Raw genomic sequence first — 26,008 nt, 5'->3', positions numbered from 1 at the left:
TGTGAAACTTCTGTTTGTTTCTCCTTGATGAACCCTCCGCCCCCCCCCCACCCGGTTCACTCTACTTCCCTGTAAACCAACCACCCCACCCTCCCCTCCCCCCTTCGAGCACCACTTGCAGAGGCAATAAAATCATTGTTACTTCACATTCATGCATTCTTTATTAATTCATCATACAACTCAGGGGATAATTGCCAAGGTAGCCCGGGATGGGTGGGGGAGGAGGGAAGGAAAAGACACACTGCAGTTTAAAACTTTAACTCTTATTGAAGGCCGGCCTTCTGATGCTCGGGCAATCATCTGGGGTGGAGTGACTGGATGGCCGGAGGCCCCCCCCACCATGTTCTTGGGCGTCTGGGTGAGGAGGCTATGGAACTTGGGGAGGAGTGCTGTTGGTTACACAGGGGCTGTAGCGGCGGTTTCTGCTCCTGCTGCCTTTCCTGCAGCTCAACCATACGCTGGAGCATATCAGTTTGATGCTCCAGCAGCCAGAGCATCGACTCTTGCCTTCTGTCTGCAATCTGACGCCACCTATCATCTTCAGCCCACCACTTGCTCTGTTCAGCCCACCACCTCTCCTCTCGTTCATATTGTGCTTTTCTGTAGTCTGACATTGACTGCCTCCACGCATTCTGCTGTGCTCTGTCAGTGTGGGAGGACATCTGGAGCTCCGAGAACATATCATCCTGAGTCCACCGTTTTCTCCTTCTAATCTTCGCTAGCCTCTGTGAAGGAGAAACATTTGCAGCTGGTGGAGGAGAAGGGAGCGGTGGTTAAAAAAGACACATTTTAGAGAACAATGGGTACACTCTTTCACATTAAATTTTGCTGTTCACATTACACAGCACATGTGCTTTCATTACAAGGTCGCATTTTTCCTCTTATATTGAGGGCCTGCCGGTTTGGTGTGAGAGATCACTCACACAGTGCCAGGCAACAGATTTCGGCTTGCAGGAAGCCATGGTAAGCCACAGTCTTTTGGCTTTTTTAACCTTCTTAACATGTGGGAATGGTTTCAAACAGTAGAGCCCTCATTTCCCATACCAAGTACCCCTTGGGTTGGCCATTTAAAATGGGTTTGCAATGTAAAAGGAGGGGCTGCGGTTTCCGGGTTAACATGCAGCACAAACCCAAATACTCCCCCCCCCACACACACACACAAAATTCTCTGGGATGATCACTTCACCCGTCCCCCCTACCGCGTGGCTAACATCAGGGAACATTTCTGTTCAGCCGAGCAGGAACGGGCACCTCTGAATGTCCCCTTAATAAAATCACCCCATTTCAACCAGGTGACCGTGAATGATATCACTCTCCTGAGGATAACAATGAGAGATAAGGAATGGATGTTGTCTGCATGCCAGCAAACACTGGGACCATACGCTGCCATGCTTTGTTATGCAATGATTCCAGACTACGTGCTACTTGCCTGGCATGGTAAAGTGTCCTACCATGGCGGACGGGATAAGGCAGCCCTCCCCAGAAACCTTTTGCAAAGGCTTTGGGAGTACATGAAGGAGAGCTTTCTGGAGATGTCCCTGGAGGATTTCCGCTCCATCCGCATACACGTAAACAGAATTTCCAGTAGCTGTACTGGACGCGATTGCCAGGGCAAATTAATCATTAAACAGGCTTGCTTTTAAACCATGTGTAATATTTACAAAGGTACACTCACTAGAGGTCCCTTGTGTGCCCTCAGGGTCTGGGAGCACGCCTTAGGTGAGTTCGGGGGTTACTGGTTCCAGGTCCAGGGTGATAAACATATCCTGGCTGTTGGGGAAACCGGTTTCTCCGCTTCCTTGCTGCTGTGAGCTATCTTCATCCTCATCTTCCTCGTACCCCGAACTCGCTTCCCTGTTGTGTGTTTCTCCATTGACGGAGTCATAGCACACTGTTGGGGTAGTGGTAGCTGCATCCCCTAGGATTGCATGCAGCTCTGCGTAGAAGCGGCATGTTTGCGGCTCTGCCCCAGACCTTCCGTTTGCCTCTCTGGCTTTGTGGTAGGCTTGCCTTAGCTCCTTAATTTTCACGCGGCACTGCTGTGCATCCCTGTTATGGCCTCTGTCCTTCATGGCCTTTGAGACTTTTTCTAATATTTTGCCATTTCGTTTATTGCTACAGAGTTCAGCTAGCACTGATTCATTTCCCCATATGGCGAGCAGATCCCGTACCTCCTGTTCGGTCCATGCTGGAGCTCTTTTGCAATCCTGGGACTCCATCATGGTTACCTGTGGTGATGAGCTCTGCGTGGTCACCTGTGCTCTCCACGCTGGGCAAACAGGAAACGAAATTCAAAAGTTCGAGGGGCTTTTCCTGTCTACCTGGTCAGTGCATCTGAGTTGAGAGTGCTGTCCAGAGCGGTCACAATGAAGCACTGTGGGATAGCTCCCGGAGGCCAATAACGTCGAATTCCGTCCACACTACCCCAAATCCGACCCGCAAAGGCCAATTTCAGCGCTAATCCCCTCATCGGAGGTGGAGTAAAGAAACCGGTTTAAAGGGCCCTTTAAGTCGAAAAAAAGGGCTTCGTCGTGTGAACGTGTCCAGGCTTAATTCGAATTAACGCTGCTAAATTCGAACTAAACTCGTAGTGTACACCAGGCTTTAGTGGGAAAACATCCATATAACCCCCTCACCCCACTACACACACAATATAACCGGCAGTTTTAGCAAAGATGACAATGACAGTATAAGCACACAGAATGAATTACCCTCTCACTCTTCTATAAGTGGACTCTCCAGAACAAGGTTTCAGACATCACTTTCCTCTAGTCTGGAATTGCTGACGCACTTTTCATTTCCATCTATTTATGCCAGAAAATCCCCTTAGTGAACTCTGACTGTGAAATCCTGGAGTTTATCCATATGAAATGTCTGGGCTGTCATGAAGAGGTTTAAGATCTTAAATCTAAATGTGCCCAATCATAGCAGTAGACTAAAGGAACAGAAATATGGAGTTTATCTTAGCCCTTTTGAGTTTGTGCTCCTGGCACTTCTTCAAGGGCTTGAAAATCAAGTTCTCTTAATTTCTCTTCTAAGACCAGGGAAGTATCTTGGTATAGGTTTTATGAACTGGGGACTACAGATGGGCTTTTTTTTTTTTTTTCTGCAAATCATTTTATCATTGAAAATGAGGACTTAGGGTGACCAAAACGATCTTCAAATTTGGGTCAATTTTGACAAATTGTTCTGTCAGGAAAGACAAATGAAAAAAAAATCAAAAATATCAAAATGCTTCAAGTCAGTGTTTTCAAAATTAAACACTCTAACTTGTCATTTTGGAAGGAGTTTTCATTTCTGAATTTCCCTCAATTTTATTTATTTTAAAATTAAACATATTAAGAAACATTGAAACCAAAATTAAATGTTTTGGTCTACCTCAAAATGAAATTATTTGATTTTTTTTTCCGAAAAATTAGAAATGTTTTTATTTTGGGTAGAGCTGAATCAAAAATATTTTTCAGGGGTTTTTTTTTTTTTTTTTTTTGGACATGGACCCAAACCAAATATGTAGTTATTCACACAGTCCTACTGTGGATCCTTTGGATAGTGTTGGCCTTGAGAAACAATCATAAATCCTCTGACACTTATGGACTGATATGATTTTTAAATTATCATAGGTTTGACCTTAGAACATTTGGTACAGATTGTAAATGCTCAGCCATGTGAATAAAGGCTCCATAGTCTGACACTGATGCTGCTCGGATTAGGTTACTCCAGTGGTTTAGGAAGAACTTTATCAACCCACTTTGATTTATAATCTGGCCCATACTGGTGCTGTTCTGTCATCCGGATAGACATCCTGGTGCATTATTCCCTTTATTGGAGTTGCATGCAGAATACCAGACTCCCAATCTTCTGCTCAAGCGCTAAGCAACCTAATACACACAGTAATGGCCCCAAAGGATCTACAATCTTCCCGTAAACAATGCACCGCTTGTGGTCTTGTTCCATCATCTTTTGGTATATTTCTTTTCTGCTGGGGATTGTCCTTGACATAAAAAAAATTGACTAATGACTTCTCTTGGTTGGGGGTCTCCAAACAGCCTAATTTGGGGCAAAAGGACTGCACTAAAGCTCACAAACTATTTTCATGATGTTCAGAAATAGCATTGCAGATGCTAGTGGGGAGAAATCTGATGTCCCCAAGCCCTATCTAAGGCAAACCACCAGTTTGCAGTCCAGCATAGAGGCATGTTGCAGTGGACAGTGGACAGAGAACTAGAGGCAGTTTTTGCTTCAGGCAGCTCTAAATCTGTCATGGAGCATTGCCATAAGTACACATAAAAAGGACTTAAGTCTAAGTGTGAAGTACACTATTACAGAAGTTCTTTAAGTACAAATATGCTGTGGAAATAGTACGTATTTATTTATAAGCTCAAATACTAGTACTTTTAACTCCCATATTCCCTGTAATTGTCTGGTCAATATATGAGTAACTACCTAAATAGTATAAATACATAGTGGAAGAGAAAGAAAAAGAGCAACTATGACAGGAAAAAGCAGACTAAGAAATTGTTTAGGCCCCAATTTCCCAGCAGTCCCTTTGGCACTGGAGCATGCCCAGTGGTTGGTAGGAATTTCTTACCCCATTATGCAGGAGATGCAGCATCGGAGCTTGTTCCCACAATGCAGGGCACTGAGAGGTATGTGTCTGCCTTCTCTGCCATCTCCCCCCATCCACACACACAAACACACCCCTCTGCTGGGCTGTGACTCTCCCACTGCCAGTTTCAGTTACCAATCATAAGTGAGGTGCAGAGCCAGCACCTTCCCTAGCTGGTGCAACAGCAGGGCCAACAGAAAAAAAAAACTCTGGCAGCCAGAATTCAGGGCCCAGAGTTCCCAAGCTGCGGAAGAACCTGGGACAGTTGGAAGAGAAGTGATTGCTTCCAATAGCTATTTGGAAAACTGTGTTCAAATAAAAATATTATATATGCCTTAAATACCTTTAAACTGTACTTAAATACAAGTATTAAGTACTGAATATTTAAAGTACAAATGTGCTTTTTACAGATCCAGACTAACACGGCTATCCCTCTGAAATATGTGGAGTACTTCAAAATACTGAGGTACACGGGAACACAAAGAAGGTGTCTTTAATCAGAAAAGACATTACTATGTAATCCAACACCTGCTTCACCTCTTCAATGAAAAAGATGATAGAATCACCTGTGAGCTCTGCCTAACATATAAGGAGATGCTGCAAAGGTGACATCTCCATATAGCAGTTCAGCCAAGATTCTGCCCCTGGGTGGGGAGGAAAGTTGCTTCACAAGCCAAACCAAGTTTATAATGGGCAAATCCCTTACCTGATACCAGAATTTAAATGAGGTAGGTGATTCCCACAAGGGTAAATAATATGGTATTGCTCCCTAAGGCATAAACATTTTCCAGTTAGGTCTCTTGTTTTTTTAGGCTTATTAATCACATAAAATTCCTCAATTCCTATACACATCAGCAACCAAATCCTTTTCAATTCTAGCAGAACCACATTTTAGGATAGTTTGCATCTCTTGCCGTGATTCTAAATCATTTCAAGAACAGCCTCAAATCAAAATATTTTACAATACTGAATTCTAAGATTTTGAAAATATATTCCAAGATGCAATTTATTTTTAGTCAATACATATATTGGTGACACAGGTTAATAGCAGGGTTATCACTAGATTATTAACAGGTTTACCATGTCCAGAAGCAGTATTTTATCTGTGGAAATAATGATTCACTATAAAAATGTGTTGCAATATCCCATGGGAAATTACATAATATATTGCAATCTGCAACCAGAATGGAATTCATCCTTTTTCCTTCTTCCCTTGGTACTTTCTAAAGTGTAAAGGTAATATCACAATTTGGCTTTGTCCTAAAACACTTCTGGAGATCTGTAGAGTTTCTCTTTTGGTGCTGATGGGGGAACTTGAAGGAGAGCAGCATACAAATATTCTCTCTGATCCATTAGCCAATGTAATTAGTCTTCTGCCTAGTACCCACCCTAGTACCCAAAACTGATAAAAAGAAGGAAAATAATTATACTGTACATAATATACAAAGACACATACAGTATGTTATTTATGTAGGCAATTGACATATGATAGGTGTACCATAATTCTGTGGAAAAGGCCATAGTTTTGGAGTTTAATGTACATAACCTACATACACCCCACACCGCATATCATTTGAAAGCTTATTTTATGACTTTTTAGGTGAGGTATGATGTGGAGCTGTCAAGAGGTGCCATAAACCCATAGGCAAGCTGAAACAGTGGTACCCAAAATGAGTGTCATTTTTCGTACAGTTCCAGAAACAATGCAATATGACTATTACTACATTTTTTACGGTTTATGCCAACACCTTTATGTGGTGTTTAGTGCTCAAAGCTACCAAATGGCAATGTATTAAAATATTTTTTATTGGTTTTGCACAGGCAAATATTTTATTTTTCCAGAAATGATGAAGCTCTGTAGCATGTGGCAAAAATGGTGGCTCATTACTAGTGCTGCAAAAACTGAAGGAGAAAGACTCTAGGGAGGTGTATTCATTTAAAATGGAAATGTGCCACTTCATGCTGGTGGAAATCTCAGGTATGAAGGAGATGGTAAAGACATCAACATAGAGACTATTGATGAAACAAATACCTTCCATTCAATGACTAGAGTAGGATTTCCAGAACAGTTTGAAGGTAGACCACCATTATAAGAAATATCACTGAACGGTGGGAAAGAAAGTCACTTACTCTGCCTGGGCAATCAAAGTCTCTTATATTGTACGCAGCATTTAAAAAAAAACCTAGAACATGTCTAGAGCCTACTTGTCATGAAGAAGTACTTGAAAAATCTCGTCACCTATGAATGAAAGCTGTCCGGGATCTCTCCCTGTGTCTTTTAAGATTACTACCTTGTGATATCCTACCAATACCAAATGACATTGATATTGTTCACACTCAGGTGATTCCATTTTGGAATGGTTTGAACCACAAGCTTGCAACAAAGAAGAGCACCTACACAGCAGTTGCACATGTACTTATTGTGGATGCTAATCCAGCTGACATTGTCACAGTCTGTACTACAATGCTTAAATACAAGGACATTTCAACAGCTCAAGGATATGAGCATTCCATTCACACCATGGATCAACAACTGTATGCTGTTGCATACAGTGAAATGGATTCTTCCAGACGAACTTTGTACAAATGTGATTTGCCTGGACAATTTTCACACCCAGTGCTGTTTTATTGACTACATTGGGAAATTTGGGGGAGACAATATTGGTAGACAATCTTAGACATCCTTCCAATGTGTTTGCAGCTTGACCTGCAGATCAAATACTTGCTGATAAGCAATTTGACTATGGTGTATGAGGCTTCACTCTAGCATTGATGGCCATGAGTGCTCTGAAATTTTACTCATTTGTTAAATGGTGTGAGCATGGAGGAAATACTCATATTGTTCCTGCATTTGTTTGGCAAATGGTGGCTGATAATCATAACATGTTTGAATCTGAAGACACAGAATCCTTACATATCATTAAAAAGAGCTTGATGATGGTGTAACTCAGCATATGCTACCCCTACTGGAGGAATTTCAGACACAAGAGTATGCCCAGTCTTCTATATTCAAGTTCTGGGATCATTTTCTCTGAGTTCTACTTCTAAATGCACAGCAGAGCAAGAGGGTCATTGGAAAATTCACCCACACACATAGCATGCCAGGCTTCCATAATTATTTACTGCAAACAGGCCCAAATATGCCAGTTGGATACTAATCTACATTCTTGATATGTTAAATTTCCCTGAAGAAGTACACAGTGCTTTTGAATCTGGGGAATTTGCTGTGACTCCGACTCCTGTTTTTTTTTCAAAGGAATTTGAAGTGACCTGGGGCTAGAGAAAACTGTCCGATTCAAACAGCTGCAGTAGGATTGTAGGACTGAGGAGAAAGAAGCCAGACCTTGTCAGATGGACCCATATATGACATGCCCTGAGTAAATATGCAAAATCTATGAGACAAAGAAGTGGCCTAGCAAGAAATAACAAAGTCCACAAACTAGTCCTTGTCTCTGCAATGAAGAGGGATGAAGGGCATGTTACAGCTCTTATCAACTACATCATTAATATGACAAACCCATTTGATGCTGAATCACATCCAGAGGGGCTCATCAACATATGTACTGGACTGCATGTAATATCAGATGTACAAAAGTATATTGAATATAGCAGAGGAATGGAGAAAGGGGGCTGCTGAGAGGAAGGGACATTAATGATGCCAAAGGCACACAGGAGGTGCCAGAGAAAGATCAAGAAGGAAACCAGAGATGGAAATGGTTGGCACTTTATCCTCTTAGATTGTAAAGTCTTCAGGGTAGGGACTGTACCTTCATTTATACAGCACCTAATACAGATGACCACAGGTCCTGATTGGAGTTGCTGTATATAGCTAATATAAATATTATATACTACTAATAAAGCATCCCCAAAAGGAGCAGAATGGAGCACGAGACTAGTCCCAGTTGTGCTAGGAGAGGGGAATGTGCATGGCTTGTTAGAAAGGGAAATAACTCAGTTTATTTTCTTTTTCTGGCAAAGAAAAAAGTGACAATTCTACGATGACTGGACTCTTGACAATAGAACTGTTTTTTCCTTGAGGTCCTGTAAGTGACCTTCGTGATCATTTATTCCCTTTTTTCTTTTGTTTGTTTGTAACCTTTTCCAACTGTCTGTCTCTTACTTGGTATCATTTAAAATACTATCTCCTTTTGTTAATAACCTTGTTTAACTTTTAATCTCCGAAACCCAGTGCTGTTTGAATTGAAGCAATTGTTAACTCCAGTTAACGTGACAAGCTGTGCATTTTGTCTCTTTAGAGGAGCAAACTATCTTTCTCATTCCTCTGAATAGTCCAGGAAAGGTCTGGACAGTGCACAGCACACAGTTTGGGGGAAACTTGGAACTGCAGGATGTTGTGTCATCTTGCCAGGTGTAACCAAGGCTGGTGGCAACCATGGACTGACTGTGTTGCTGCAGGAGGCAAACTGCTGATGTCAGAGAACTGGATCAGGGTTGCGCAGCACACAGACATGGAATGCAGGCTTGCTGCTGACTGTGAGCATCCCAGGCTGCAGGAGCAGAGGATTTAATGCACTCAGGGTTACTGGGCAAGTGGTGACAACTGTTCACTGGTCTAGATTGCACCCAAAAATGTGACACTACGCTATTTAGATCTTGAAGTACAAAACATGTCTCAGATGCTAATAACTTTATCCTTTGTATTGAAATAGTGCGACCAAACTTGAATTTCAGTTTACTAACTGAAGATATTGGGAAAATACCCAGGAAATGGGAAAGAAGGGAAGACAGAGAGCCTTCAAGGTAATATAGTGGGAGCAACAAATAAAGAGGAACCAGAATAATCAGGGCAAATTTGGCTTTCATTGATTTTATTAATTTTGTGCTAAAAAAGTGAAGATTAAGTGATTATTCAATGTTTAATCAAACTGGCAAGTGATAAACATATTTGACATCATTTCCTCTAATTAAAAGGTCATTTATGTTTTGCACCATATGGTGGCTTATTGTTATTACCATTGGTTACCAACCCAAACAGTTTATCTGATCTTTCTGACATTCTACAGACCATCTGGCATCGAATTTATTCTATTATCTCCATTACTGACTTGACAAATATATAACTCAAAGTCTGTAGAGGTGCAATGGTTTCTTCTCTCTGCCAAATATTCAGAGAGACTTAAAATTCTGATTGCCTCCTTGAGTTGAAGTGTCCCAATCAGAATGCATGTGTTTACTTACATACCATTAAAGATGCTAAATAACAGAAGCTACTTTGGTCTACTTATGAAAATGTTTCTTAATGAACTGGAAATTAACAGAAAATGTGTGAGTGGAAAAGCACAGTAAATGTGTATCTATCAGTGATCATTTGGAACTGACTTGTGCCATATGGGCCTGATGCAAAGCCCACTGAAGACAAAGAAAGTTCTATAGACTTCACTTGGGTTTGGATTAGATCCTATATGAGGACATTTTATGGGCAGGGCAAAGCTACTTCCCAGGAGAGCTCAGGACAAAACAGAACTCAGGAGACAGGATTTTTCAATCAACCTTTTTGGCTTTTTATCCAGATGATGCAGTTTTGTAAAAATTTAAGTGTTGAAAACAATTTGATTAAAAAACAAACAAACAAACAAAAACTGTTTTACTTAAAGTCAAAATTTTCTACGAAAAAATAAAACAAAACAGTTTCATTCAATCTTTTTCACAAAAATAAAGTGGACTTTTTTCTACCAGCTCTACATTTAAGGGAATGTTCAAAATGGATTAAAAATTAGGTCTATCTGTTCTTTATGGACATGCAGGAACCATTTTTGATCTTGGAGAATCTAAAGTTAGGTAATATGTAGAGGTGATATTTTCAGGCGTGCCTAAGTAAATTTGCCCCCTAAGTCCCATTCTCAAAAGTGACTTAAGCACTTGGTAGCCACAATTGCAATAACTTTCAATGAGACTTTGCCTCCTCACTCACTTAGGCACTTCTGAAAATGGAACTTAAGATTTTCAGAAGCACCTATTCTTAGCTGTCTGTATGGACAAATAAGTGCTTAAAATATTGTACACATTTCAGGAGCCTAAAGTGTCCACTTAGGGTGAATAGGTTTAAATATTGGGCCCTACAAACCTGTTCCTGCTCTTTGTGAAAGTAGTCTCCCTCCCCTCCACACCATCTACAGCCTGAATGTCTTCTACCTTAACTATTTTGTAACAGGCTGTGTAACCATTTGTGTATCACGCTACTATCTTCCATCTCAGAGGCAGCTGCATTCAGTGGGGCTATGCATATTGTACAAGTTTTGTAAAGTGGCTGGAATCCTTCAGGATTGAAGCATATAACTCAAGGATAGCACAGAATGGAAGTATAACAAAGATTTATACAATAATTTTCTCTTAAAAACATTTTGCCTTATTAACTCTCAGCACCTTAGAATCTTAAATAAGAAGCTGTCTTATTAGAATGTATCAAAATATGTAATAGAAATTCGTACCTTCTGTTGTATAGGCACCTCTGAGAAAAAGTGTAGAGGTTATTTATTGTCCTAGAAATGCACAGGGAGATTCCATAAGTAAACACCCTCCTATCTAAAGACTAGGCTCCTTAGAATGGCAATAGCAACAGCTGGTTAATTATGGGAATGCTGACACCATTGCAACAGATTGTGTATACATTCTGCTGCTGCCTAATTATGAACTAGATTGTAACTAATCTACTCCAAAAAATGGGTGGTACATATCTGCAACGTCCCAAGAGTAGAGTCCCAATTTCCTTCCTGGTCTCCCCCACCCCCATCTTGATCCATGGAGGCGTAAAATAATGGAAGTAATCCATAACTGGTATAGGCTCAGAATACTTCCTTCTCTGCACTAGTTCAGCTCCTCTGACTGGCACAATGTGGGGATGAAGTTTAGGCTCAACCCATTCCCCATCCCTCCCCTTCCACACAGGTGAAGAGAGACAGTAGCAGTGCCTTAATCCTCTGCAACATGTCCAGTGATCCAGGTATTGCACTGAGGTGAATAATGCCTTATATGCTGTCATAAAGGCAGGTCACAATCCTGCTCTCAGTTGGTTACATTATCTCCATATTGTATGAATGTATCTGCATGTAGGTCACTTCTGTGTATTGCTCTGTTTTACTTTAAACAGGCTTTACACTGAAGTGCACATTTCTGCCTAAATATACCTTTATGATAATTTTACATTGATTGCAAACTCTGTGGGGCAGGGGCCATGTTTCATTATAAATATACATACACATACACACACATACACACACACATGCACACATACACACACAGTGCCTAGAACCATGGACTCCTGATTGGGGCCTAATAAAAACTGTGTGTGTCTGTCTGTTTATAAATACAGACATTCAGGAATACTGAATGTAAAATATATATATCCTGAAGTGAGTTTCATAATACCTAGTGAAGCTCTCTGGGAGGACCTTGGTAAAATAAAGCTTGTTCAATTCTTTTCAATGGGACAGAACATCCGTTAGACCTGATGATGTCTTTTCAGCCTATTATGCAGTGAAATAACTATGTCCTTCACCTCTTATCTCAACGAAAGCTCTGTTTGTTATCAATCTCTCAGGAATGACCTTTTCCTATGCTGCTGAATCCAGTTTTTATTGTTCCTAGAAAACTCTATTTCACTTTTCACGCTGCTGCAGGTAAAACCTTGTAAAATAAAATAAAATAATAATAATAATAAAAGAGCATTATGGCTTCACATTGTACCTAGCAGGGATCAAAAGATTTATATAAAACTAGCCTCTTGCCAATAGCTACTCTCAGTGCAACCTACAATGGTGTATATGTGTGTGTGTGTTTTTTAAACAGACAAGGTGCTGCTTGCAAAGATCAGCAGGCTATATAACTCTCACAAATTTCCCAAAAGGCACTGGCCAAATACTCAAGATGTGAAGAGACAAGTAATGAAAGCTTTGAATTCCCATTTGTACTGCTTATAAATGCACCATACTGATAACTCTTATTGCCAAGGGCAAATGTTAACTCAGGTAAGAACTATCAAGGGAACAAAAGTGAATCAGCACACATCTGTCCAGTTATCAATTTTCCAAGGGCAAATCACACAAATCTAGAGGTCTCTCACACACAATGTTCCATAAATTAGTACTTCCAATATTTTTTATTTTGCAGAAAGAAACAATTATTAAGGTCATGTAAGAATAATCACATAAGAGCAGGAGCAAAGGGGGTGGGGGGGAACAGAAATCTGAGGCTCTGCATTGCTAATATTTTTTTTTCTTTTTTGGGGGGAAGGGAGGGAAGGTAGAAGTTGTAAAAAGCTTTATATTGTTAAATAATTCCTCCTTCAAGTGTACCAAAGATAACTAATATAATTACTCTGAATATTCTAACTTTAAGGTTGGAATTATTTAGATCACTTCTGCTTTGATACCAAAGGAACAGAGAGGTTGGTTGGATGATGGATGTAAAGGTAAATTGGCAAATCAAACCTATTTTATGAAGTGATTGCACATTATCCTCTCATTTGATTGGATAAACACTACTACTAGAAAGTTGCAGTTCTGTCATATTAGTAGCCAAGGAAAAGATTATTTTTTTAATGTGGATAAAGGCATTTTTACCTAACATTTTTATACTATATTTTAATAATTATGCCTCTCAGAAATGTATATCTTTATTCTCCTCTGGTATTCGTTATAACATGTTGGAGGTGATATGTTAAATGACATAAACCATCTTAGTTGCAGGCTTTAAAAAAAAAAATCAGAGCGCCCAGCTGTGCCACCCTTACTCTCCAAATAGGGCATGTCTACACTTGGAGCTGGGGTGTGTGATCCCCAGCACATGTAGCCGTACTCACCCTAGCTCTCATTGAGCTAGAATGCCAAAAATAATAGCATAGATTTGGTAGCAAGGGCAGTGGTGAGTTGTGGTATGGGCTAGTGGCCCCAAGTTCACATCCACCTAGATTCTGGGGGTATGTACAAGGAATGGCTAGCCCATGCCACCACTCATCACTGCCCGTGATAGCACAGCGACACTACTATTTTTAGCGTGAAAGCTAACAAGTGTCGCCAAGATTCACAGAAAGAAATATTCTATTCAGTGGATATAAGGGTGGCAAAAAATATCAGACCTAAATGACAGCTCTCCCAAACAGCACAAATACCAGTAAGAAATCTATTTCTTATTCAATTGTTCAGCAAAAATTTATTCAAACCATCTTTGCCTCCAACAGTTGAACCATAACAATGGGAATAGGATTTTTCAGCAGTTAGTACATGTGCCTGTTACTACAGCATGCAGAGTAAACCATACAGCAAGACTAATTTGGATTGTACTGCCATGCAATGATACTGTATAGCTATGCAAAGAAACCACCTTGCAAAGGCTACCCAGATCTTGGGTTCAGAAACAAAATGGTAAAAGGGCACAGTACATACGCTTATGCTTCCTCTGTAGCAGGTAGATGGAGCCTTGGCTCCACTCTTTACTGGTCAATACAGCTGAACCAGCATAAACATGCTTGCTTCTGGACTGGACCAGAAGCAAACTGCAACTGCCAACACAGCCTTCCCACAGAACAAGCAGGGGCAGAATGGTGGCTCAGAGAAGGATTTCTGAGTCACAGTGTCTCCCAAGGCTATTCCCAGGGTCATACAACTTGCATACTGCCCATTGTTCAAGGTTGTGCCTGCAGGCACAATCTAGCCCACAATGACCCATTTCCTAAGGACTGCTATAGATTTTGTATAAAGAAACAAAGACATTTATATCGTCCCCCCCCCCATCCCTCCCGCCCCCCCGCCAACATATATAAATTTTCAAACCAGAATGTAAAACACACACTTTTTGGAAGGAATTGCATTGTTCTGTAATTAGTAAATATGAATATTAGTTCCCGCAGCTGAAGCAGCACTAACTAATTAGATGGTTTTAAGATACTACTGCTTTCAGACTGAGAAAAGTTATAGAATTATAAATAAAGAGTTTTTTTAAATAATTTAATACTTCAAACAATTTATTGTTACTGTCACTAGATGAAATTCAGGTGTTTTATTATTACATTGTCACAGAACTAAAGAGGATAAGACTCTCTGAAATCCAGCCAATAATAAATTTCGAAGTGATACTGAGAACTGAATATGGCAATAACTCAAAGTTGTCATAAAAGGTCATGATTTCCATGATTTTGAACTGTACTGAATAAAGTCCCACTTTCTATATTTTTATGCTGGTATTAACCTGTTACACTGCATATGAACCAACACTAGACAGCTGAAAAATGGACATAAAATGCCTAAGAATGGGTAAACTACAAATGCAATAATCTGTACAGGTGGAGGCAGATGCTCCAATTGGATTAAGGCCCATTAGACCCACTCAGGTCTGTAATCCAGATGAAAATCACAAGCAGAGATATCCCCTGGCATAATCAAACTCTATGCTGGGGCACCTGTACTATGATGAGCTGTTTACCTCTGTCCCTTCAACATAGGGAAACAGAAGGGTGTCTCTGAGTTCTCCTCTGTGACAACAATCCTCTACTGGCATTTGGTCAATTAAAAAAAACTCCATAAAATGTAAATCCTAGAAGTATCCCAGCTACTGCTTCAAGTCACTTCAAGGCTATGTGTAGACTTCTTGAACTCCTCCTGGACTAAGCAGTGTTCTGGCACAGGAGAGAATCTAGCCAAATAATTTGGGTTAGTGACTGGATTTGGCCATAATTAACCACTACCATAAGATGTGTGTTCTTACTCGGACAAATTTCACATGGTCTCAACTGTGACATCTATGTTCCTGGATTCCAAAGGCAGAATACAAAACAAAAAAAAACTGTCCCTTTCCTGAAGAATCTCTACAACATTTAGGATTGAACATTTGTTAGTAGATAGAACTCTAATAAGGGATGTAATGATTTGACATAGTCTAGATTGGATGCCTCTGAGCCTATGTAATTCCACACTGATGAAACCTTTACCAAAGATTTAATAGCTTTCATATTAAGTTTATAATCAGCCATTAAGATCTGCAGCCCTTCATACTATGCAAAGCAAGTGTAGCCACTGACATTAAAGGAATAAGGATCTTTAACTTGCAGCTCTATTATGACAGTGTTTTCTAACATAATGCCAGACTAGTCCAAAGAGAACCACAAGGTTGAGCAGATGATCAATGTGAATGGAGAAAGCTGCAGGACTCCAGACCCATCAACCCATTCACACTTCAAACATGCTGCTGCACCTGCAGGTGAAGTGGCACATGGCACCTTGGAAGTTACTCATTTTTCCCCGATGGGCCCTAATCTAGATGGCTGCCCAACCTCCTCTTGTCTGCTCCCGTGAAACTCAGCTCACCTTGGCTTTGCACCTACATACATTCACTCCCAACACCTTGTAGCCTTCTGGTGAAAAAAAATGGGAAGATAGAACCGGGCTACTAAATAGGATGGCAGAAATAAGAGGAGAAGGGTCATAAAAATACAAGTTAAAAAACCAAGAAGTCAAAGGGTGGAAGAAAACAGTGAGGACAAGAAGAAAACAGCAATAGTGTCACCAGTCATATCAGGATATAGAGCTTGGAGCACATGGGTGTACCCTTCTGCCAGTCCACATATTCAAGAAATCAGAGTTAGGGAGTCACAATATCACCAGTATGATATAATTGGACTATGCTAATTCATTTTTAATTCCTTCAGCTCTGTCTGGGCTGTGGAAAAAAAAATGTGTGGGTGGTTGAAACCTAAGAGTTTATTCCAACCACTAAGAGAAAATATACACTTGCAAACAAACATTGGATTTTTATGTAAGTAAAAATGCCAGTCATGTATCTGCTGTAGATAGCTCAAGACAACTGGTTTTTTTTTTTAGTAGGCCTGGCATCCTGCACACCAGAGTCTCTATCCATAAAGTTAAATGTTTCATACCCTCAAATAATCAGTTTTGTTATTTTAAAACTATAACTTTCTATGGAAACAGCTTGAAGAAACATGGAACCTAATCCAAAGCCCATTGAAAAGAGTGGAAAGATGTCTCTTGGCTTCATGTGGTTTTGGCTCAAGCCCACAAAAGGATGCTTCCTATGAATTGCGCAAATAAGAACAAGTTGTGGCCACCTAATCAGTGTACATCCTTGGGCAAGTCACTTAACCTCTGTGCCTCAGTTTCTTCACCTTCAGAACTGAAGCAATGGTACCTACTTCACTAGGGTGTTTTGAGGCTTAGTTGGTGAGTGTTTGCAGAGCACCATGAGATTTACATGAAAGGTACTACATAAGTGCAAAATAATTGCAATAAGGAATGTAGCAAGTAATACAAACTATTTGACTGGCTAAGCAAAAGGCCAGTATAGATATCTCTAAATAGTGTTAAAATAATCTGTCTCTTTAATGAAAAAAAATATACTTCATATTGTAGAATTATTTCATTTTCAACAGGGGTCCAAGTGACTAAGAACCCGGCGGTGCAGTAAATTATTTAACTCCCTTAATGCCCAGTCCTTTCACTTCTCTCAAAGCTCCTTCCCTAGATTTATTATTTTTTTAATTCCCACTGTTCCCCAAATACATATATGAAGTCAAAAGTGAAATATTATTAAAAGGTATTTAATAATTTGGGATAGAATGAAATTCTACTCTTAATTTTAAAAGGAACCCCACCATTTAAGAGTATCTTTAAAAGAAGGTTATTTTCTCAGGATCAAATCCAATATACACTCATTTCTAATCTAAACGAATATATTAAACCCAAAAGAGAAATTGGAGGAAAGATATATTCTACAGTGTTTATGTTTACCCTTGTCTCTCTCACCTAGGGTCAATGACAACTGGTCCAATACTCTGGGTTTTGTCTTTGGTAAACACAACCAGACAACCTCCATTCCCTTGGCAGAGGTCTGAATACCTTGTTTCATTCAGAGCCTCAAAATATGGAACTTTTCTGTTCTGACCTCCCACTTTTCATCATCATTATGTTCCATGAATGATATTTCTGTGCTGGTGAAATTCACTTTCATTGTAATAGGGAGTGACTCCCTGTAAAGACAATGGGTGAAATCCTGGCCCCACTATAGTTTTGCCATGACTTAAATGGGGCCAGCGTTTCATCTAATATTTCTGGTAATGATATTATGACACAGTGATGGACTATATATCTCTCCTCTACTTTGCTATATCTTGTCAGGTATTCCGCATGCGAAACACTAATTTAAGGCAGCAGTTGTTTTAGCTGATCAAAGGCAACCAATATGTGCTCAATACACACACAAAATCACGCTGTTTAAGGGTTGCCAGCTTGTTCCACATTTAAGGCTAAATTCTAGGTATTTTACTAATGCAGGCAACGTATCGTTGGTTGGAAATTTCCCAATGGAATGTTTTTCCATAAGAAAATTCCAAGTCATTGAAAGTGAAATGTTTCACAGAAACGTGTCAATTTTGAAAATCTTCCAATGGAAACCTGCTTAGTTTCCTGCTCCACTCCTCAGGGTCCCACCTAAAGAACTGTCTCATAGTCAGGACCCTATAACTTTTGTGGTCCAGACTCTGGGCCAGTTGGCTCACACAGCCTGAGGATTCAGCAGCCCCAAGGTTCAGGCAGCACAGGAAGCCAGTTGGCTGTGGAGCTGAGAGCCTGGAAACCCAGACAGACCTGGCTCCCGTGCTTGTGGGCTCCCTAACACGGAACTGAGAGTCTGGAAGTCCTGGGATGGGTTTTCAGGATCTGTGACTCTGAGGCAACCCCACTGTGCAGACTCTCACAGGGCTTCTGGACTCCTGCAGCCAGTTATCTCCCCAGACTGCCCAACCTCCGCAGCATGGGGAGTCAGCTGGCCTGAGTAGTCTATTAGCCCAGGGAGTCAGCTTCATTAGGAGCCCTGAGGTCCCTGCCCTGGGAAAATCCACATGGTGGAGACACCTGGGATTCGCAGATCCTGGAAGTTCCCCTGGTGCTGACAAATGGAAACTGACAAGAATCGTGTCAATTACAGTCAACAGCTGTCAAGGAAACAGGGTAACAATTACTTTCAGAAACAAGTTTGTGTTTTTGAAACAAAACATTTTCAGATTTCTGTTCTGTGAACATTTTTTAGTTTGGGTCTCTTTGTCCTGATACAGTATGAAATATTTTTTCTAAAATTTGGAAATTATTGCAAACTGGGTACCAGAGCATGAATGTCTACATTGCAATTTTATAGGTCTACAGCCCAAGCCCTGGGAGCCCAAGTAAGCTAACACAGATGAGTCATTGTTAAATTGAATTAATGGAGATATCCTATCTCCTAAAACTAGAAGGGACCTTGAAAGGTCATCAAGTCCAGCCCCCTGCCTTCACTAGCAGGACCAAGTACTGATTTTGCCCCAGATCCCTAAGTGGCTCCCTCAAGGATTGAACTCACAACCCTAGATTTAGCAGGCCAATGCACAAACCACTGAGCTATCACACCCCCTGAGAGTTGTTTCCCTTTAGGCTGATGCAATTTCCCTTGCAAAATTTGCACAGGTAGTTATGTTGCAGATGCAAATTCAAGTAGTTGCAAGTTGAGATTCTTTCTTAATATAGGTAAAAATCAGTTAGTTACATATCCAAATACCCAGATTTATGGCTACAGTTCATTTTTCAGGCTCAGATTGTGCATGCAAACAAGCATTTTAAACCTTTAAGACTCCAGCTGCTTAGATGCTCCACTGATGAAGGGAATACAAGTGGCTAGATCAATTGTGTTATCTGTATATTTCTTTGTATTTTCTCCTCTTTCCTATATCCTTCCTAGGAGTTACTCTGGGAACTGAACACAATGTTCAGGGTTCTTTTATATCCGTAACAATGCTATTACCTTGCTAGAGTCACATTTGATCACCCTATATTTACATCCAAGAACAATACTTGTTTTTGTTGTAATCTCATGTATAATTAGCCCAAAAGTCTTTAATTCACTTTATGCTCTCCAGCAAAAGGTAATGAACAGCAAGATATTAGTCTCTATTAAGAATAATTTTGCTAAATACTAATCAAATCAAAACATTTCAGAAAACAAGGAAGATCTTAGACTCACTCCTCAGAAACAAATTCATTTAGGACTTTTTGTTTATTTTAAGGTGTGGGGGGGAGGACAGTTCTAGCAATCTAAGAAAAAGTACAGCAAAAGAATATCATCACAAACAAACAAAAACCTTTACTTATTGAAAAGATCATTCCCTGTGTTGATTGCTTGACTGGAAAAAATGAAATAAAAAAACCTAGAAATCAATAAAAATGATATTTTTTTATTTTTCAAATATATATTTCCAAGCAGATAAATTGTTTGCATTTCTAGCCCCTTAGCAACTATAGAAATAGTGTGAATAATGATTGCATCCTAATCCTAACTCTGGTTTGGTAATAACCTTACATTTCTAAATTCCTGATCTGCTTTATCCACACCATGGCAGTTTTTTCCATTATCCAGGCCCACATAAAATAATCTCAATCACAGTGTGCAACTGTCATTTATTAAATAATTGCTTCATTCCATCTGAATTTACATTAGCTTGGGGCCAATAGGGTTGTCATTCTAAGAAACAATGAACTCTTTAAGGAATCTGTCACAGGTACAGCAAGCAGAACAACAGATGGAAGGCAAGGATAGTAACTTCTGGACACATTTACAATTATGTAGCACAGAAAGCTTCCAAGAATTATTTGCAACTAAAATTCTTTCCAAAAAATGTCTTAAACAATTCTAATAAATGTAAGTAAGTAATATAAAAACAAAATATAGAATCATAGATATTAATCACAGAAATGTAGGGCTGGAAGGGACCTTAAGAGGTCATCTAAATTTTTTCCTCCAATACCTAACCTAAATCTCCTATGCTTGGAGTGTTGCTATTTTATATTTTAGATGTTCTATTTGTAAGGGTGGAAACTGAGCTATTTGGCTATTTCGAGCTGAAATCAGGCTAAAAAACAGTGGGTTCTAGATGAGATTCACTTTGAAATTTTGTTTGAACTCTCCCCAAAGGGAATCAGTGTCCAAACCATCATACACAGAACATATAGTGACCATATGAACTACCCTGCAAACTGAATCCATGAAGTGTGTTCAGATGAACTCAGAATCAGAAACCTTGTGCACATGTCAAATTGTATTTTATCACTGCAATGCTATTGACTATACAAGGAAAATCCATAAGGCAAAGAGTCAGGGAGTCTCCTGAGAAAGATTTATTTATGCTTTCTGGGACAGGCAGAATAGAAATGTATTATTTTAAAAAGAAGGATATTCTATCATGTTCTGCATCTATTTCAAGGGGATATGTTCCCTCTTGAATCACAAGGATATTGTCATTTATCTCACACTAGCAGTATTAAAAGGACCAATTTTGCCAACTTTTTGCCAACTATTTGGCCCAATGTGATCTTCAGGGATGGTCAGAAGATCCATTCAGAGCCCCACTGAAGTCAATAGGTTAGTGTATGAACAGATCATAAAGCAACATGGACCTTATAGCCCACTGAAAAATGATGGGTTTTAGGTTCAGAAACAATGTTTTTTGCTCTTTGAGCTCTGTGTCTCTCTAGTAAAAACACCAATCATTTCTCATGTCATTATAGGAGCCAGACAAGCATTACTTTCAGATTATGATGATCATATCTATAATGACAGCTTCTGTTTGGTTATAAATACATGAGACTTTTTAAAAAAAGTTTTAAACAATAGTTGTAGGGGTTCTCCCCTTAAGTACCCCAATTTTTTAAACCACACAACATTTAAAACATTTTGTAAATCCAAAAAATGGAAACAAATGTTAAAAGGTTCACAAAGCTCCAGCCTGGGCTCAAATTTTATAGCCCTGCAAGTCCAAGTCGGCTTTTTTTTTATTGCACTGTAGCCAGCCATACCCTGAGTCTCTTCCTACTATGAACCAAGTTTCCAGAAAGACTGTCCCCACCTTTTAGGCTTATGCAATTTGCCCTTGCAAAATTTGCATAGGTAGTTATGATATAGATGCAAATTCAAGTAGTTGCAAGTTGCAAATCTTTCTTAACATGGGTGAAAACCAGGTATGTCCAAATACCCAGATTTACAGCTTCATTTTTTAGGCTCAAATTGCATCTGCAAATAATCATTTTAATCCTTTAAGACTCCAGCTGCTCAGATGCTCCACTGATGAAGGCCATACAAGTGGCTAGATAAACTGTGCTATCTGTATATTGCTTTGTATTTTCTCCTCTTTTCTATATCCTTCCTAAGAGTTACTCTGGGAACTGAACACAATGTTCAGGGTTCTTTCTTATCTGCAATAATGCTATTACCTTGCTAGAGTCACAATTGATCACCCTATATTTACACCCAAGAACAATACTTGTCTTTGTTGGACAAGCAGCCAAAGTCTCTCTCTCAGTTTATGCTCTGCAGATTGGCGTGTGCCCTTGACTTTTGCATAGGATATTTATTCCCTTATCCTTGGTGAAGTCCATACCTTTATTAAGTATTGACTCATTTCATTGAATGCTATCATCTTACCAGGTCACTCTGCAGTTTGAGCACTGGAGCTCTCTAATAGTGTGTTAAACATGTCCTGACACACTAAATTGACTCATTTATCTTCTGTGAACTTTTTCTATGGCTTACAAGTTTCATTGCTGAGTGATCCTAATGTATAGATGAAAATGAATAAAAGAAAAGCATCAAAATAAGGACTGGTCCACACTTTAAAATTCAGATCGATATAGCTACTTCACGCAGGGATGTGAAAAATTTAAATCTTTGATTTCTGTAGCTATGCAAACCTAACCCGAGGTGTAGAGGCATCTAGATTGATGGAAGAATGCTTCCTGTGACCTAACTAGCACCACTCGGGGAGGTGAATTACCTACAGTGACAGAAAAAAACCTTTGTCACTGTAGGAAGCATCTATGCTACAGCACTACAGTGGCATAGCTACAGGGCCCTAGCTGTACCACTGTAGCATCCATCATATAGACGCAGCCTAAATCTTTTACAATATGTTGTATGGAACAATTTAACTATTTTTGCACAGCTTAACATCAATAGCAATTTTAGAGACTGGATTTAGAATTTTTAAGGCAGAGAGAAAAATATATATTTCTTAATAAAGATGGAGAAACATCACATTTTAGGAGAAACAAATATTTTTTCTTTCCAAATATTCATTATTTATATATTCACATGGGAAATTCCAGAAGTCCCCAAGCAGGATCTGGGCCCCATTGTGTTAGATATTGTACACACAGAGCAAGAGAAAGAAAGGTACCATACAAGCAAACTGTTACAGGTCCAAGCACGATGACTGCCATTTTGTCTGACACCAAGAATCTCCATAGCTAGAAGCATTAGTGTCTAGAATCATAGACTTTAAGGTCAGAAGGGACCATTATGATCATCTAGTCTGACCTCCTGCACAATGCAGGCCACAGTATTTCACCCAGCCCCTCCTGTATCAAACCTGTGTCTGAGCCATTGAAGTCCTCAAATCATGGTTTAAAGACTTCAAGGTGCAGAGAATCATCCAGCAAGTGACCCGTGCCCCACGCTGCAGAGGAAGGCGAAAAACCCCCAGGGCCTCTGCCAATCTGCCCTGGAGGAAAATTCCTTCCCGACCCCAAATATGGCGATCAGCTAAACCCTGAGCATGTGGACAAGACTTACCAGCCAGACACCCAGGAAAGAATTCTCTGTAGTAACTCAGATCCCACCTCATCTAACATCCCATCACAAGCCATTGGACATATTTACTGCTAATAGTCAAAGACCAATCTCATTATACCATCCCCTCCATAAGCTTATCAAGCAAGCTTAGTCTTGAAGCCAGATATGTCTTTCGCCCCCACTACTCCCCTTGGAAGGCTGTTCCAGGACTTCACTCCTCTGATGGTTAGAAACCTTCATCTAATTTCAAGTCTAAACTTCCTGATGGCCAGTTTATATCCATTTGTTCTTGTGTCCACATTGGTACTGAGCTTAAATAATTCCTCTCCCTCCCTGGTATTTATCCCTCTGATATATTTGTAGACAGCAAGCATATCTCCCCTCAGCCTTCTTTTGGTTAGGTTAAACAAGCCAAGCTCTTTGACTCGCTTTTCATAAAACAGGTTTTCCATTCCTCGGATCATCCTAGTAGCCCTTCTCTGCATCTGTTTCAGTTTGAATTCATCCTTCTTAAACATGGGAGGCCAGAACTGCACACAGTATTCCAGATGAGGTCTCACCAGTGCCTTGTATAACGGTACTAACACCTCCTTATCTCTACTGGAAATACCTCGCCTGATGCATCCCAAGACTGCATTAGCTTTTTTCGCGGCTATATCACATTGGCGGCTCATAGTCATCCTGTGATCAACCAATACTCCGAGGTCCTTCTCCTCCTCTGTTACTTCCAACTGATGCGTCCCCAGCTTATAACAATAATTCTTGTTATTAATCCCTAAATGAATGATCTTGCACTTTTCACTATTAAATTTCATCCTATTACCATTACTCCAGTTTAGGAGGCCATCCAGATCTTCCCGTATGATATCCCGGTCCTTCTCTGTATTGGCAATACCTCCCAGCTTTGTGTCATCCACAAACTTTATTAGCACATTCCCACTTTTTGTGCCAAGGTCAGTAATAAAAAGACTAAATAAGATTGGTCCCAAAATTGATTCCTGAGGAACTCCATTAGTAACCTCTCTGCAGCCTGACAGTTCACCTTTCAGTATGACTCGTCGTAGTCTCCCCTTTAACCAGTTCCTTATCCACCTTTCAATTTTCATATTGATCCTCATCTTTTCCAATTTAGCTAATAATTCCCCATGTAGAACCGTACTGAATGCCTTACTGAAATCGAGGTAAATTAGATCCACTGCATTTCCTTTGTCTATAAAATCTGTTACCTTCTCAAAGAAGGAGATCAGGTTGTTTTGGCACGATCTACCTTTTGTAAAACCATGTTGTAATTTGTCCCAATTTGTCCTTAACTACTTTTTCCTTCAAAATTTTTTCCAAGACCTTTCATACTACAGATGTCAAACTAACAGGCCTGTAGTTGCCCGGATCCCTTTTTTCCCTTTCTTAAAGATTGGAACTATGTTAGCAATTCTCCAGCCATATGGTACAACCCCTGAGTTTACAGATTCACTAAAAATTCTTGCTAATGGGCTTGCAATTTCATGTGCCAGTTCCTTTAATATTCTTGGATGAAGATTATCTCTCCCCCCCCCAGTTAGTCTACAATTTGAACATAACATCCAGGCTCTCCAGCTCAGTGCTGTAACAGACTCTCCATCATCTGCGGACAGGACTCAGGGAGATACACAGCACAAATCTATCCATGTGTTATATAAATCTTAGTTACTTTCAAAAATAACATTAATGATCCCTTCCAGCCCTGCCTTTCTTCATTCTCTAGGGATGCCAGTTAGCCTATTCCACCACTGCTGTCCAAATGTACAGCTATTATTCCACTCTGCTAAGCACAGAAATGGATGTAAAAGATGGAGGAAAAAGAGGAGACATGGATGTCACCAGTATAATTGAAAGAACTGTAGAGCGATGATGTCTGCTGCACTTTCAATCCATATGGTACAGCCACTCTTCCTTCCACCTGCCTCCCAATAGAACTTGGGAGGATAATGAAAGGTTCCAGCTTCTTTTGGGGCTGCCTGTTGATGGAACTGGGAACCGGCCTGGTCTCTTTTGCTTTCAACTAGAGCATAGTTGAAAAAATAATCTAGTCTGTTCTAAACAAACAACACTGATCTTATTTAAGACATGCATATATCAAAATGGTGGGCTCCAGAGCAAAAAAAGTAATACATTTTATGATAATTTCCACATGTAACAACAGGCATTGAAACACCAGTTCAGTAGATGTGGAATTATGTGAATGTATGAATATGCTATGACATTTCAACATGCCATTTTCTCCATATCACTATGCACCATGAGGTTGATTCAAAGCTCATGCAAGTAAAATAAAATAAAATGGCCTATACATCTTCCTACCTGTACAGGAACAAGGAGGAAACGGACGAGTGTGATATTCATGGTTCCTTTTATGCTTCTGAGGCAGCAGAGCTATATGCTTTTCTGTATTCATTAAAAGGCAGCAATCTAACCCTTACTGGAAATTATTTAGCAGACAGCCAGGAATGGAGAGCTTATATTGTACCATGTTCCATTTAATAAAAGCAGTTTTTCTCTTTAAGGATGATTTTAGTTTGCAAATAGCAATTTAATTTTTCTTTCCAAAATACTGAAAATGATCAAACCACATAATGGGCTAATTTGTAATATTATGAGACATAAAACTTCTATTTTTAAGAAACTCTTGTTAAAAAATGGCCAAATTAATGTTTTTGAAATTCACTTTAAAAAAAAATAAAAATAAAATAAAGGTCTCAAAGAGTATTGTCTTAAATTCCAAGTTTCAGTCTTGATAGAAACCAATAAAAA

Source organism: Terrapene carolina, unplaced genomic scaffold, assembly GCF_002925995.2.
Source record: "Terrapene carolina triunguis isolate 2854851 unplaced genomic scaffold, T_m_triunguis-2.0 Scaffold211, whole genome shotgun sequence".
Lineage (NCBI taxonomy): Eukaryota > Metazoa > Chordata > Testudines > Emydidae > Terrapene > Terrapene triunguis.
This window is presented reverse-complemented; position numbering follows the sequence as displayed.